Source organism: Anabrus simplex, chromosome 1 (genome assembly GCF_040414725.1).
Source record: "Anabrus simplex isolate iqAnaSimp1 chromosome 1, ASM4041472v1, whole genome shotgun sequence".
Lineage (NCBI taxonomy): Eukaryota > Metazoa > Arthropoda > Insecta > Orthoptera > Tettigoniidae > Anabrus > Anabrus simplex.
This window is the reverse complement of record NC_090265.1, coordinates 1,414,516,633-1,414,530,627: the sequence shown is the minus strand read 5'-3', so window position 1 is coordinate 1,414,530,627 and position 13,995 is coordinate 1,414,516,633.

Genomic DNA, 13,995 nt, shown 5'->3' with positions numbered 1-13,995 from the left:
TTAGGGTGACTCGGAATAGTCTACTAATGAAGGTATATGCGCTTTGGAAATATACTGGTGGTTCTGTTAAATACGACTTTAACAAAAATAAACGAATTTCGCGCTCTACAAACCTATTTTGCCGGCCCTGTTGTGTAGGGGTAGCGTGCCTGGCCCATACCCGGAGGCCCCGCGTTCGATTCTCGGCCAAGGCTGGGATTTTTACCTGAAACTGAGGCCTGGTTCAAGTGCTACTCAGCCTAGCGGTCCAAATGTGCAAAAATCGTAATGTTTTAACAGAAATGTAAAACCTTCACGCAGTATATAGTATTGAAAAGGTGGAACTTATCGTCCCCGCCTAGAAATCCAAGAATGACAGCCGAGGGGATTCGTTGTGATGACCACACGACACCTCGTAATCTGCAGGCCTTAGGGCTGAGCAGCGGTCGCTTTGTAGGCCATGGCCCTTCAGGTCTGTAGTGCCATGGGGTTAGTTAGTTTAAAAACCTATTTTACAAACATGCCCAGTATATGATTGTTTGCAAGTATTAGGGTTTCAGTAATTCTGAGAGGTTTATAGTGGAAGCTAGAGTATTAATGTTGGTTTTCTTGATTTCTGTCAGTACTTGTTTAACGTCGCACTAACCCGTCGAAATTTTTCGGTGACGAGGGGATGGGAAAAAGCTAGAAAAGGAAAAGAATCGGCCGAGACATTTCTTAAGGTACAGATCCAGAATTTGCCTGGTGTGGGTTTGAGATACAGCGGAAAACCGTATTCAGTGTTGTCAACGGTGGGATTCGAACCAACTACCACCCCAATGCAACGTCACAGCTGCGCGACCATAACCGCACGGACAACTCACCGGTGTCATGTAGTACAAAAATCTTGGTGATCTATAGAGGATATTCCCACACATGTAGGAATTAATCGGAGGATAACACCCTCAAAACAACACAGAAATTCCCTGTGAACATATACTTTACGGTCAATCGTTTACTAGCTACGACTGTCTAGTTAAGACTTAGAATGCGAGAAGGGTTCGTATTTAGAATTAAGCTCTGAGTCAGGCATGCCCTTACGGACATGGCTGTACCGTACTTTGCAACAAGGCTGCTGTCGAATACAGTGAGTGCTATGGCTGGAATGTTGGAACATGCCCGACATCCAATGAGGTGGCGTAAACAGGCGTGCATTCACGTGCATAGTGCACTGTTTGAGGACTTCTTATATTATGGTACACCAATATGGCGACAGATATTCGTGGTATGTGCCAGGGATGGTATCACCAATAATTCCCGGACAAAGTTGGAAAGTCTCTAACTCGGAAAAGGTCGACCGTAGGACATAATTTCGTAGAGACTTTTATGCTGTTTCGGGTCTTTCCATACTCCTCCTACCCAACCTACTACTTCCCACAGGTTTGTGATCATCCTGTACGTAAAGGTGCATGTGATTAATACATTTTTAAAGGGGAAACTTCCAGATTCTTATTTAGGATCACTCATTTTGTTATGCTGTGAAGTGGTTATGTAACAATGCCAGACAGGCATGTAGCGACGTTCTACTCTGATGTCTTAAAGATTGTCTTACCAAGGTTCATTGTAACTGATGCCTTCGATTCTTTCCATGCGAAACTGAACATAAAATACCATTTATAACTACGTAAATATTATTTTAAGGCAGAGTGACTGTTACGATGAAGTTTGTTAAGTCTCAGTCTATCACTGTAATCGATCTGGTCCAAGCCACTATTCCCCTGTCAGTACTCGTATGGTTTCAGATACCGTCTGCATACATTTCACCTACCTTTGTGTGAATTTCTATGTTCAGGTCCTTAAATGAGATTCGTTCCCAACATTTACCCCGTGTGGAAATGAAAAACCACGGGATACAATCTCAAGGCTGCAGACTGTGAGGCTCGAACTCACCATCTCCTGAATATACGGTTACTACACCATACCTGTGCCACGTATCCACCTTATTTCGAATAATAATAATAATAATAATAATAATAATAATAATAATAACAATAATAATAATTATAATACATACATACATACATTATCATTATAGACTGTTATGCCTTTCAGCGTTCAGTCTGCAAGCCTCTGAGAATTTACTAAACGTCGCCACAATCCTCGATTTGCAACTAGTGTTGTGGCCTCATTTAGTTCTATACCTCTTATCTTTAAATCGTTAGAAACCGAGTCTAACCATCGTCGTCTTGGTCTCCCTCTACTTCTCTTACCCTCCATAACAGAGTCCATTATTCTCCTAGGTAACCTATCCTCCTCCATTCGTCTCACATGACCCCACCACCAAAGCCGGTTTATGCGTACAGCTTCATCCATCGAGTTCATTCCTAAATTAGCCTTTATCTCCTCATTCCGAGTACCCTCCTGTCATTGTTCCCACCTATTTGTGCCAGCAATCATTCTTGCTACTTTCATGTCTGTTACTTCTAACTTATGAATAAGATATCCTGAGTCCACCCAGCTTCGCTCCCGTAAAGCAAAGTTGGTCTGAAAACAGACCGATGTAAAGATAGTTTCGTCTGGGAGCTGACTTCCTTCTTACAGAATACTGCTGATCGCAACTGCGAGCTCACTGCATTAGCTTTACTACAGCTTGATTCAATCTCACTTACTATATTACCATCCTGGGAGAACACACAACCTAAATACTTGAAATTATCGACCTGTTCTAGCTTTGTATCACCAATCTGACATTCAATTCTGTTGAATTTCTTACCTACTGACATCAATTTAGTCTTCGAAAGGCTAATTTTCATACCATACTCATTGCACCTATTTTCAAGTTCCAAGATATTAGACTGTAGGCTTTCGGCACAGTCTGCCATTAAGACCAAGTCGTCAGCATAGGCCAAACTGCTTACTACATTTCCACCTAACTGAATCCCTCCCTGCCATTTTATACCTTTCAGCAGATGATCTATGTAAACTATGAACAGCAAAGGTGAAGGATTACATAATAATAATAATAATAATAATAATAATAATAATAATAATAATAATAATAATAATAATGGATACGTTTCGCATGAGACCAAACCGAGAACTCTACCAAAAATTTGAAAACATCACCACCACAATGAAAAACAGGAAATTTACGTTCCAGGGACATATTAGAAAGATGGGATTATAGAGACTCGCCAACAGGATCCTCACCTTCCAGGAGAACTGGAAGACACAAGTCCCATGGGTAAAAGAAGCCCACAGAGATTTATAACAATGTGGGATCCCGGCAGAAGATATAACAAACAGAAAAATCTTCAGGCAAAGAGTTGTAGAGGTGAAGTACCTAGCTGATGAGAAAACGAGAAAGAATAGAGTATTCTCGGCAGAAGAACGAGCACGAGCAAGCCAACGGATGAAGGAATACTGGCGAAAGAAGAAGGAGAAATATCTTGAGAAAGCAATGGAAGTTGCGTAATCGCAGCCCATAGATGGCTGAAGCGATAATAATAATAATAATAATAATAATAATAATAATAATAATAATAATAATAATAATAATAATAATGGATGAAAATTCTGTGATTTTTTTAAAAATACTTGTATTTATATCGTAATAAGTAACTAGAACAGGATAAATTAATTGCTTCAATCACTCTTAACCTATTCGCAGATTTTGAAGGTAAATATTATTCATACCGTGCGAGTCGCCCGTGCGGTTAGGGGCGCGCAGCTGTGAGCTTGCATCCGAGAGGTAGTGGGTTCGAATCTCACTGTCGGCAGCCCTGAAGATGGTTTTCCGTGGTTTCCCATTTTCACATCAGGTAAATGCTGGGGCTGTACCTTAATTAAGGCCACGGCCGCTTCCTTCCAACTCCTAGACCCTTCCTATTCCATCGTCGCCATAAAACCCACCTGTGTCAGTGATACGTAAAGCCACTAGCAAAAATATATTTTTTCATATTACGTTTCTCCTTCACTTTACCATTCTACTTTTTTAGTGTAGACTCAATACATCCGGTGGTAGAACAATGGCTTTCTTAATCCTAGGTCGTGGGTACGATCCCGAATCGATCCAGTAGTAGAGTAATTGAAGATACTCAAATACGTCAGCTTCGTGTCAGTTGATTTACTGGCTCGTAAAAGGACAAAATCTCCGACACCTCGGCGTAAAAGAAGATAATGGGACGTGAAACAAGTAAAAGGTCTCTAAGTATTTTCCATTTGTCTTACTTGTATTTATATTAAGATGCCGTTATCTATTCACTAAATTATTATTTATCAGTGTTCTTTTTTATTTAAACTTAATATACTTTAACGTATACTATCTACAATAATCCCATAGATTATTAGGCTAGTGTTCCATCACTTGGAATCAATGAATTAAATTATAGCTAATCTTACTATATAGTACCGTCATCATACGGCAGTTCTGCGTCAAGAGCATTTTTGAATGAGCAAAGATCCAGATCATGAAGGCCCTGGAGGAGTGGAAGTTAATTTCCACTAACCATATCCTTTTCACTAAATGTGATAGAGCAGTTATTTCCATTTCCGGCTTTCCTTGTCACCAAAACCAATCGAAACTTAGCACCATGTGCTTCTCCAGAAGTGCAAATATCGTTTCTAAAATTTTCAATGGGCAATGGAACCCTCGTCCTTACAGATGAGGCAATTGCGTATTTCCGGCCCCAAATTAGCAGCCCATTCTCGGTATAAACACACCAAATAATTGAATGAGCCTGAATTTACTTCGAAAAACTTGACGCTAACTCCGTTTCTCGGGTTAGATTTAACATTAATCCGAATACTTCTGTAAACACAATAACAGGAGTTCATTAATATCATAAGTACGTTCATTATACTAGACATAAACATTTCATGTGAAGACACTGTTTCACTCACTGGCTGTTATATATGTAGCTAAAAATCGACAGAACAGGTTCCGTTTGAAGAGGCGTTTCCTGTTTATTGTACTTTTACCAGGAAATCAATGTGATTGCTTGTGTACTCTTTCGTATTTATGTTTGAGTCCAGAGGTATTGGACTCTTGATGGGGTCAATTTCAGTGTTGCCAACTTATATTTTCAACATCCGCTAAATACTACTAAAATTCCGCCAAGAAATCCGATCTCAAATAATGAGCAATAATAATAATAATAATAATAATAATAATAATAATAATAATAATAATAATAATAATAATAATAATAATAATAAAAGTAAATGTCTGCACTGACCTGATGTGTGAGTTTCACTGGGATTAACCCCCTGCCTGCGAGCCGGCGAGCTAAAACTTGTAGGCGTTTTAGTGCCTGGTGCAAACTAGGTGAATCCCCTACCTCAAAGGCCACACACAAAACAGGCCAGTGCATTAAACGGTCTTCCTTCATAGCATAAATATAAATGCTACTCTCTCACAGTTTCATTATCTGTCGTCATTCGTCAACTAAGAGATAAGTACCCTTTCCCCACTCGTTACAAAAGTATGATACCATTATCTCATAACATCAAATCCAAATAACACGTTTTCCTCATCTGATCAGTAGCTCCTGATAAGAAATACCGAATAGCTCGGAGACAGATTGGAGTACAAATTTTTAGAAAACGTAAAATTGATAAAACACCAAGTACCGCTAAAATAAATCTAGAATTCCGCCAAAAAATCCGCTGTCCGCTAAATGATATTTTTCTCCGCCGACAGTCTTCTAATTCTGCCAAATTTAGCGGAAAATCCGCTAAGTTTGCAACACTGGTCAGTTTTCCGACTACGTATTATTATTGAGAATTTTTTTTTTTTTTTTTTGCTATGGGCTTTACGTCGCACCGACACAGATAGGTCTTATGGCGACGATGGGATAGGAAAGGCCTAGGAGTTGGAAGGAAGCGGCCGTGGCCTTAATTAAGGTACAGCCCCAGCATTTGCCTGGTGTGAAAATGGGGAAACCACGGACAACCATTTTCAGGGCTGCCGATAGTGGGATTCGAACCTACTATCTCCCGGATGCAAGCTCACAGCCGCGCGCCTCTACGCGCACGGCCAACTCACCCGGTGTGTTGAGAATGATGCCTGGTTTATTCTGGTGGGATAGTCTGCTCTGGGATAACTTGCTGACTTAAATCAAATTTATTACGGTGGCTTACCAGTAATTTTTATTTCCAGTAGGCATGTATTCTGAGTTTAACGAGTTCTTATGTCTAAGTATTTATTACTCGAAAAATTATCAAGTTTCTGAATATTGTTTGAAATATTGAACTTCAAAATATTTCTTAGGCAAGTTAACGGTATGAAGGTGATCACAAAATATCAGTACGTCCACGTTCGACAAATAACATCATTAAATTGGAATGTTGTTGCAATCGACTCCACCACTAAGTGAGATATTATTTGGTACCAGTTGTGTTTTTTCGTTTCTGTTCTAAATACTCAATTTGCAGGCAATGGCTGGTGCATTTACAGTCCCACCCCATTAACCAAGTTAATTACGATATTAATTTAAAGTGTATTACTGTATTTCCATCTCACTCGTACTACAACTTTTGACAAATGAAAGCAAAATAAATAAAAATACTATAATTAGAGTTTCGTATACACATAACTTTAGGAAACAAATATATTAAAACTCGATTTTAACACATGAAATGCTTACGAAGTCATTAAAATTCCTGCAACTTACCCCCCCTAAACTCTGGGGTAGCTGCAGCCAATATACTGTAGATTATTTCTTGATTTGACCAGGGTTTTAAAGACGGAAAACGCGCGATTGTAGGAAAGCATTTTACGCAAGAATCTGGCGGAATTCGAACCCCAAATTACAGGTAGGAAGCCAGCAGCTATATCATTGTGCTAATCGCGGCCGGAAGTATAAATACACATTTATCGGTTGAAAATTAAATCTAAATATTACTGCAGGTGTATAGTTGTGTCTTTGCAATTTGTTCGTTACAGCATTTCCTATGGTTTATATCCATACTAATATTATAAAGATGAAAAATTTGTATGTTTGTAACGAATAGACTCAAATATTACTGAACCGATTTTAAAAATTACTTCACCTATAGAAAGCTACATTGCCAGTGAGTAACATGAGCTGTATTTTATTTTCAAAATAATTCGAGGTGGGGCGCACGGGGAGGGGGAGATATAAAAATAATAGGCTAATATAGGCAAAATATCGAATTTGTCGGATGAGGACGAGACAAAGCTCAATTTAATCCTCTTGACGCAAAGAACAAAACTCGGTAAGCCCTTCGGGCCCCAAAACCAAGTTTTAAAGACCCTGAAACCAACCGTTATGGAGATATTGGAACCACACTACCCCTGCTCTAGGAATCGGATAAAGAAACGAACGGCCGTAACCATGGCAACGTCAGCTCCAGATTCTACAGCAACTAGATTATGCATGCACATTTGGGCATAGCTGCCAACCAAAATTGATACACATATGACTTACTATCTGGAAAAAATAAACAGTTGTGTAAGACGCTCGTAGCAATCCTCTGGGCGGGGATGGAAAGGGAGTGAAGTATAAAAATAATAGTCCCGGAGATCTCCGTAGTACAGCGACCAGCGGTTGCCGACGGGCCTCCGTTTTTACGTACTGGCTTAAGTTTCAGCATTTGGCGGAGTCTGTTACCTATAGTTTAAACTATTTTCTATCAAATCATGGTGTAGTAGAATCACTGATGTTATTAGTGCCGATATTTTGGTCCACTTTTACGATCATTGTAATCATGAAAACAACCTACATACTGTACACAATTGTCAAGATGGTGCGCCATGACTTGAAAAAATGTCTCAACATTGATACTCAGATTCATTATATGATGTGGGACATGAGTGACAAACCCTGAGAATTATAATCCTTAATAATTATAGTAGTTTCTTTTATGCATCGCGTATTTCCTTGATCATTTGTAATAGTTACGAAATGTCGGATCAAACAAATGCATTCAATAATATATATATTTATGGTACTATCTAGCGGAAGTATACTTACACTAAACCTGCAGCTTTGTGAAAGGAGCAGGTATATCTCGGTAGGAATGAAGGAATTACATGGTAGCAAAAGATCGTAGAGGTCGACGCTAATTAGGAACTAATATTTAGAGGCCCGCATGAAGAAAAGAAGAAGACACTATAATTCCAAACATGACAAATAATTTCTACGTACTTAAGTAAATACCAGAGTGATATCAATATCTAATGAAGTCAGTCACACCGATAGTATGAGTAATTAGCCTAAAGCCAGTTTCTGATAACCCTTACGAAGAACGGGTACTTCTGCTAGTGGCGAAATAAAGAAAAAGGCATGACTCATTTATACACATCATGAACCATATTAGCGCTTACAAATACTTAACACTCACAGTCCGTATTCGGCCTTGGCTTGCCAAGACCACTGCTCCTCAGCTAGATGGGGAGCAGATATTGGAGTGTCACGTGGTCAGTGTGTCATCATCTGCTGTATGGCTTTGCATTTGTGATATGATTCGCACCGCCTTATATCAGGCAGCTTAGCAGCTGACCTCACGAGGCTGACAAGTGAGAGTTGTGGAGTTATCGACGATACTTTCTATGAAATTGTTGGCTTTAAATGATAATGCTTCCAGAGCATTAAAATGAAATGGCGTATGGCTTTTATTGCCGGGAGTGTCCTAGGACAGGGTCGGCTCGCCAGGTGCAGGTCTTTCGATTTGACGCTCGTAGGCCACCTGCGCGTCGTGATGAGGATGAATAATGATGATGAATACGACACATACTGCCCCCGTGCCTGCTGAATTAACGAATAATGGTAAAAATTCCTGACCCTGCCGGGAATCGAACCCGAAACATCTGTGACAAAAAGCCAGAACGCTAAATATTTAGCCATGGAGCTGGAATCCAGAGCAGTATGTGTAAGGTATTGAGTCTCACAAGTGCATACAACTCTTGACGCAGCAACCGGAAGCTGGGGTGGGAGCCGCCTATAACCTACCGCAACCAATCATATAGGTCTACCCTCTCCTGATACGGGGTCGAGAATGGGGTGAGATGAATTTATATGGCATGTCGTTACGGCCGGAGGCTCTTCCTGGAGCAAGCTTCAGTTGAGGAGCCGATGAAGGTGAAATAAATAATGGTTAAGGAGGTGGAAGGTTCGACTGTGGCCTATGAATATAAACAGCCCAGCATTTGCCCAGAAGTGAAAACCATTATCAGGACAGCTGATGGTTGGGATTGAACCCACGCGTCTCCCGAATGCAGAGGTTGGCTCTACACTGCAGCGCGGTAACATGCACGGCATGAATGGACTATTTACGATAACAATACATATATGTCTGTAAGCTCGAAAGTGACATGTGTACACAAGAAACGCATACATTGTATGGCTATTGGTTTATGTCACTCTGAAATTGTTCCAATTGTATGTTACGGAGAAAGCATAATGTGATATATAAAGATAAACTTTAATATGCACCACTTTCATTGTATACCATTGGGATCTCCACTCTTCCTTGACCCTTTCCTTTCTATATAAACAACTAACGTACAGAATGGAAGCTCACTCGAACAAAATACAAATAGAAAAGACAACACGGAAATGAAAACAATAAACGTACAAAACAAAAGCGTCATCATATTTTTAGATACTTGCCAAATAACATACTTCTATATAATACACACTCGTGTAAGCAATAACAAAATTAACCTTTGACAATTCCCTTCCCGAGTTTATACATAATCACGGTTCACATGAATATGGACTTGTGTAAAGCACCTCAATATTCCACACTGTACGCAAAACCACCATTTTGATACAGTGACTACCAAAGACTAGCATGAGAGACGGTACAGCGTTCCTACAGGGTGTCGTTGCCGTGAATTACGCAATTTGTACTTGTGTGATTTGTAGATATTTCACTCTTGGTCGAGGGTTACGAGCGGTTGCGAAACGTAAAGTTTTGCACCTAACATCATCTTATGCTGAGATTTTCGTCGAAGTTCTCGTCAAAAATTCCGCAACTGTCCCTTGTAAGTGACAGCTGTTTCACACTACAGGTCTTTGGACTGGTCGGGAATCGAATCCGGTGCATGTACATAAAAGGCAAGCAAGCTATTGTCACCCATGGAACCTTCATACGTTTAAACGAAATTAGCTTTAGCCAACTAATTGAGGACTGGAATAACTACACAGAAATACTAAGCTATACCTAGTGGCATGTTTGTAGGGCTAGTCACATAATAATAATAATAATAATAATAATAATAATAATTGACCACATAACTAATCTGACCAATCTGCAGTTACTCCAATGTGTCAGAAAATCATACAAAGTACTAACCCTTACACATTGTAGAAAAGCAGATTGCGGAGGAAGTGTGCGGAAGTTCCGATAGTGACCCGACATCCACGACAATACAACCTAGATAAGGGGAGTGTATTTATTTTTCAGCTGAAGGAGGAGGTTTTTACTACTACAGGATTGTCGGCAACGTAGAGGAGGAAGAACAAAATGAGAAAAATAAGAATATACTTAACAATACTTAAATAAAATATAAAATAAGAAAAGGAAAACTTGTGAAGTTGTGCCACTATACACTGACTGAGCAAATGCCACGGGATAGCGGAGTACTGATGCGCAGGTGTTTTGTCTGCGCACCACACGCTCCCTGTGCCAGCAGCAGTTGTATAGGAGACCTTGTGAGCAGTGGCTGTGCATGTGACAGGTGTAACATGGAACGTCGTCGTGAGCTGACACCGTTCGAACGGGGTATGGTGGTCGGTGCCCGACGGATGGGAAGTGCGATTTCGGAAGTGGTGCGGGAATTCGACTTCACACGATCAACCGTGTCCAGAGTGTATCGTGAATGGTTGAATGCAGGTGTCACCTTCCACAACAGACGAACGACCGGCCGTCCAGCCACCCTCGATGACCGTGACCGGCGATATCTGAGACGGATTGTCAATAGTGACAGACGGGCAACCGTGCAACAAATCACGGCTCAATTCAACACAGGCCGTGCTAGACGCGTCTCCCATTGGACAATCCGTAGGAACATGGGTCCTACGAGGTATGGGAGCCGGCGCCGCACACGGGTGCCACTGTTAACCCAACGTCAACGGGCACAACGACGCGCATTTGTCGAGAGTCACCAGGGATGGATACTGGAACAATGGCGTAACGTGATATGATCGGACGAATCACGATTGTTTCAACTGCACCATGCCGATGGGAGGCACCGTGTATGGCGCAGACCACATGAAGCGATGGATCCCGCCTGTCTCGAAGGTGTGGTCCAGGGCGCTGGTGTCTCTGTTATGGTCTGGGGTGCATTTACATGGTATGGAATGGGCCCCCTATTTGTTCTGGAAGAGACCTTGAATTGTACGTGGTATGTTGAGCTGCTCGGAGACCATCTCCACCCATTTTTGGCCTTCAGCGCCCAGACGGTTCTGCGGTGTTTCAAGATGTTAACGCGCCGCCACATCGTTCCTACGTCGCACGGGAATGGTTCCAGGAACATGCAGCGGAGGTCCAACGACTTCCATGGCTACCCGGGAGCCGCAATATGAACCCTATCGGGCATATCTGGGATGTCCTGGAACGTAGACTCCGTGCCATGGATCCTGCACCCACAAACACATCAGCATTGGCGGCCGCTCTGCAAACGATTTGGTGTCAGTTGCAACCAGAGGACTACTAGGGACTTGTCGACTCGCTTCCACGGCGCCTCACTGCAGTTCGCAGGGCCAAAGGAGGCCCCACACGCTATTAGTGACTATCCCATGATATTTGCTAAGTCAGTGTACATCACTTCTAGAAAATCCCGATTAAATTTCAATATTAGTTGCTCTATAAATAAACTATACATTTCAGTAAACAGCAGTCACATAACACAGCAAAATGGCTTCATATGTAATGCGTACGCGCGACTGTTGATTACGGTGGAATAAAACAGCAAAGAGGAAGAGTTTACTCTTAATAATATCAACATAATTATCAGACATCTGAACATTCAAAGAGTGGGAAATGTTGTGATGAAATACACTCTTCTGTAGCTTTTGTCTAGGTATGTCAACCGATGAATCAATACAGGAAAAAACTGGCAGTTTTCATGTTTAAAAAAAATGTCATCCCGATATATTTCGTGTGAATTCGTACAGTATCATATATGAGTGTCGGCCTCCGGATCCCAAGATAGCGGGTTCAAACCCGGCAGAGGTAGTCGGATTTTTGAAGGGCGGAAAAAAGTCCATTCGACACTCCATGTCTTACGATGTCAGCATGTAAAAGATCTCTGGTGATACATTTGGTATTTACCCGACAAAATTAATTAAATCTCAGCCATAGACGCCCAAGAGAGATCCGGTTTACTCTAGGTCCGCTAGATGGCAGACAGAGTAAACCGGAACGTCGAAATTGACGAGCAGACAGCCAGATGGCGTCAATTCGAAATGTCTGCAAACGGTAGCTGAGGCCATACGATTATTATTATTATTATTATGAAAAGAACTGTATTATTTAGAAAACATATCAAATACCATGAAAGTGGAATGACGGGTGAGTAACATCGTCATCATCTTGTCACCAAGGTCGATTTCTTACATAAAGAAAATAAAAAAATATAATGCTGGTGATTTTTTAAGTTTGCCATTTCAGAGAAAGCAAAGAATTCTTTGAGATGTGAGTGAAGTCAGGAATAACATTATAACTAGATTTCATGATCATAAATACATGATCTGTAGCGACTGATTTCAATTTAGTTATCAGTTTGGGAAAGTGCATATCAGTTATTTCGCATTCTGAATTCCTGACCTCCAACGTTTATTTGATAAAATCCTATTAAGTCACATATATACTCATCCTGTCCCTGAGTTCAAGGAAATATCCTCTTAAGACCCATGTGTGGCCAGTTGCGATTTACTGTGGAGAGACCGGCACTCTGAAGAAAGGCGATTTTAAAAAATAGAAAATTCTGATATGTGATGCAGGCGCTGTTTGGAGCGATTTATATAGGTACTGAAGGTGACCAGTATATATAAGCTAGACAGAGTTAGTGAGGAACAACTGCTGATCAAATAGATTCAAAGGAGGGGGTCGTCTATCACATGGCAACCTCATGATCGATGTACTACAGGGTAAAATACCTCCTAAACGCCCTCGTGGAAGGCCAGGAAACAGTGTTGCTTTCCTGAGGTACTATGAAGGGGCTAAATATATAGATCAAGATAAATTTCATTAGTAGAAGACATTTAGTTAGGGCAAACCAACCTCAAGACTGTATATACATGAAGATGATGGTGACTAATATTCTCCTCGACCAGATGATCACGGGGTCGAATACACCAACTTAGACTGGGAAAGTCAGCATTCTACTCAATCCGGCTAGATCAAATGAAGCAGTGACAGTATCCTCATTTTTTTCTTTTTTATTACAATTTGTTTTACGTCGCACCGACACAGATAGGTCTTACCGCGACAATGAGACAGGAAAGGCCTAGGAGGGGGAAGGAATCGGCCGTGGCCTTAACTAAGGTACATCCCCAGCATTTACCTGGTGCGAAAACGGGAAAAAACGGAAAACCATCACCAGGGCTGCCGAAAGTAAGGTTCGAACCCACGATATCCCGGATGCAAGCTCACAGCTGCGCGCCTCTAACCGCACGGCCAACTCGCCCGGTAGTCTTCCCATTTACAAAATATCATTGTTGAATTATCACATACAAGGATATATATGAAAATTAATTCTCTACAAGTTGAACGAAAATGGCATCCAATTATCGCACGCCGTGATGAAGAAAATCAGGAAATCCGAAAGGACAGAAAAAGCCTCACCCCCAAATATTTGTCTCGAATGCTGCTATGCCATGAGTGCAGGAACTAACATGATAGCTCACAATTTGCGTCAACTGGCCTTTGGCCCAAGGGGTTCCGGGTTCGATTCCCTGGCGAGTCGAGGGTTTTGACCTTCATAATTGGTTAATTACGATGGTTCGAGGGCTGGGTGTGTATGTGTTTGCCGTCTTTATCACTATACTTCATCATAGGTAGGGC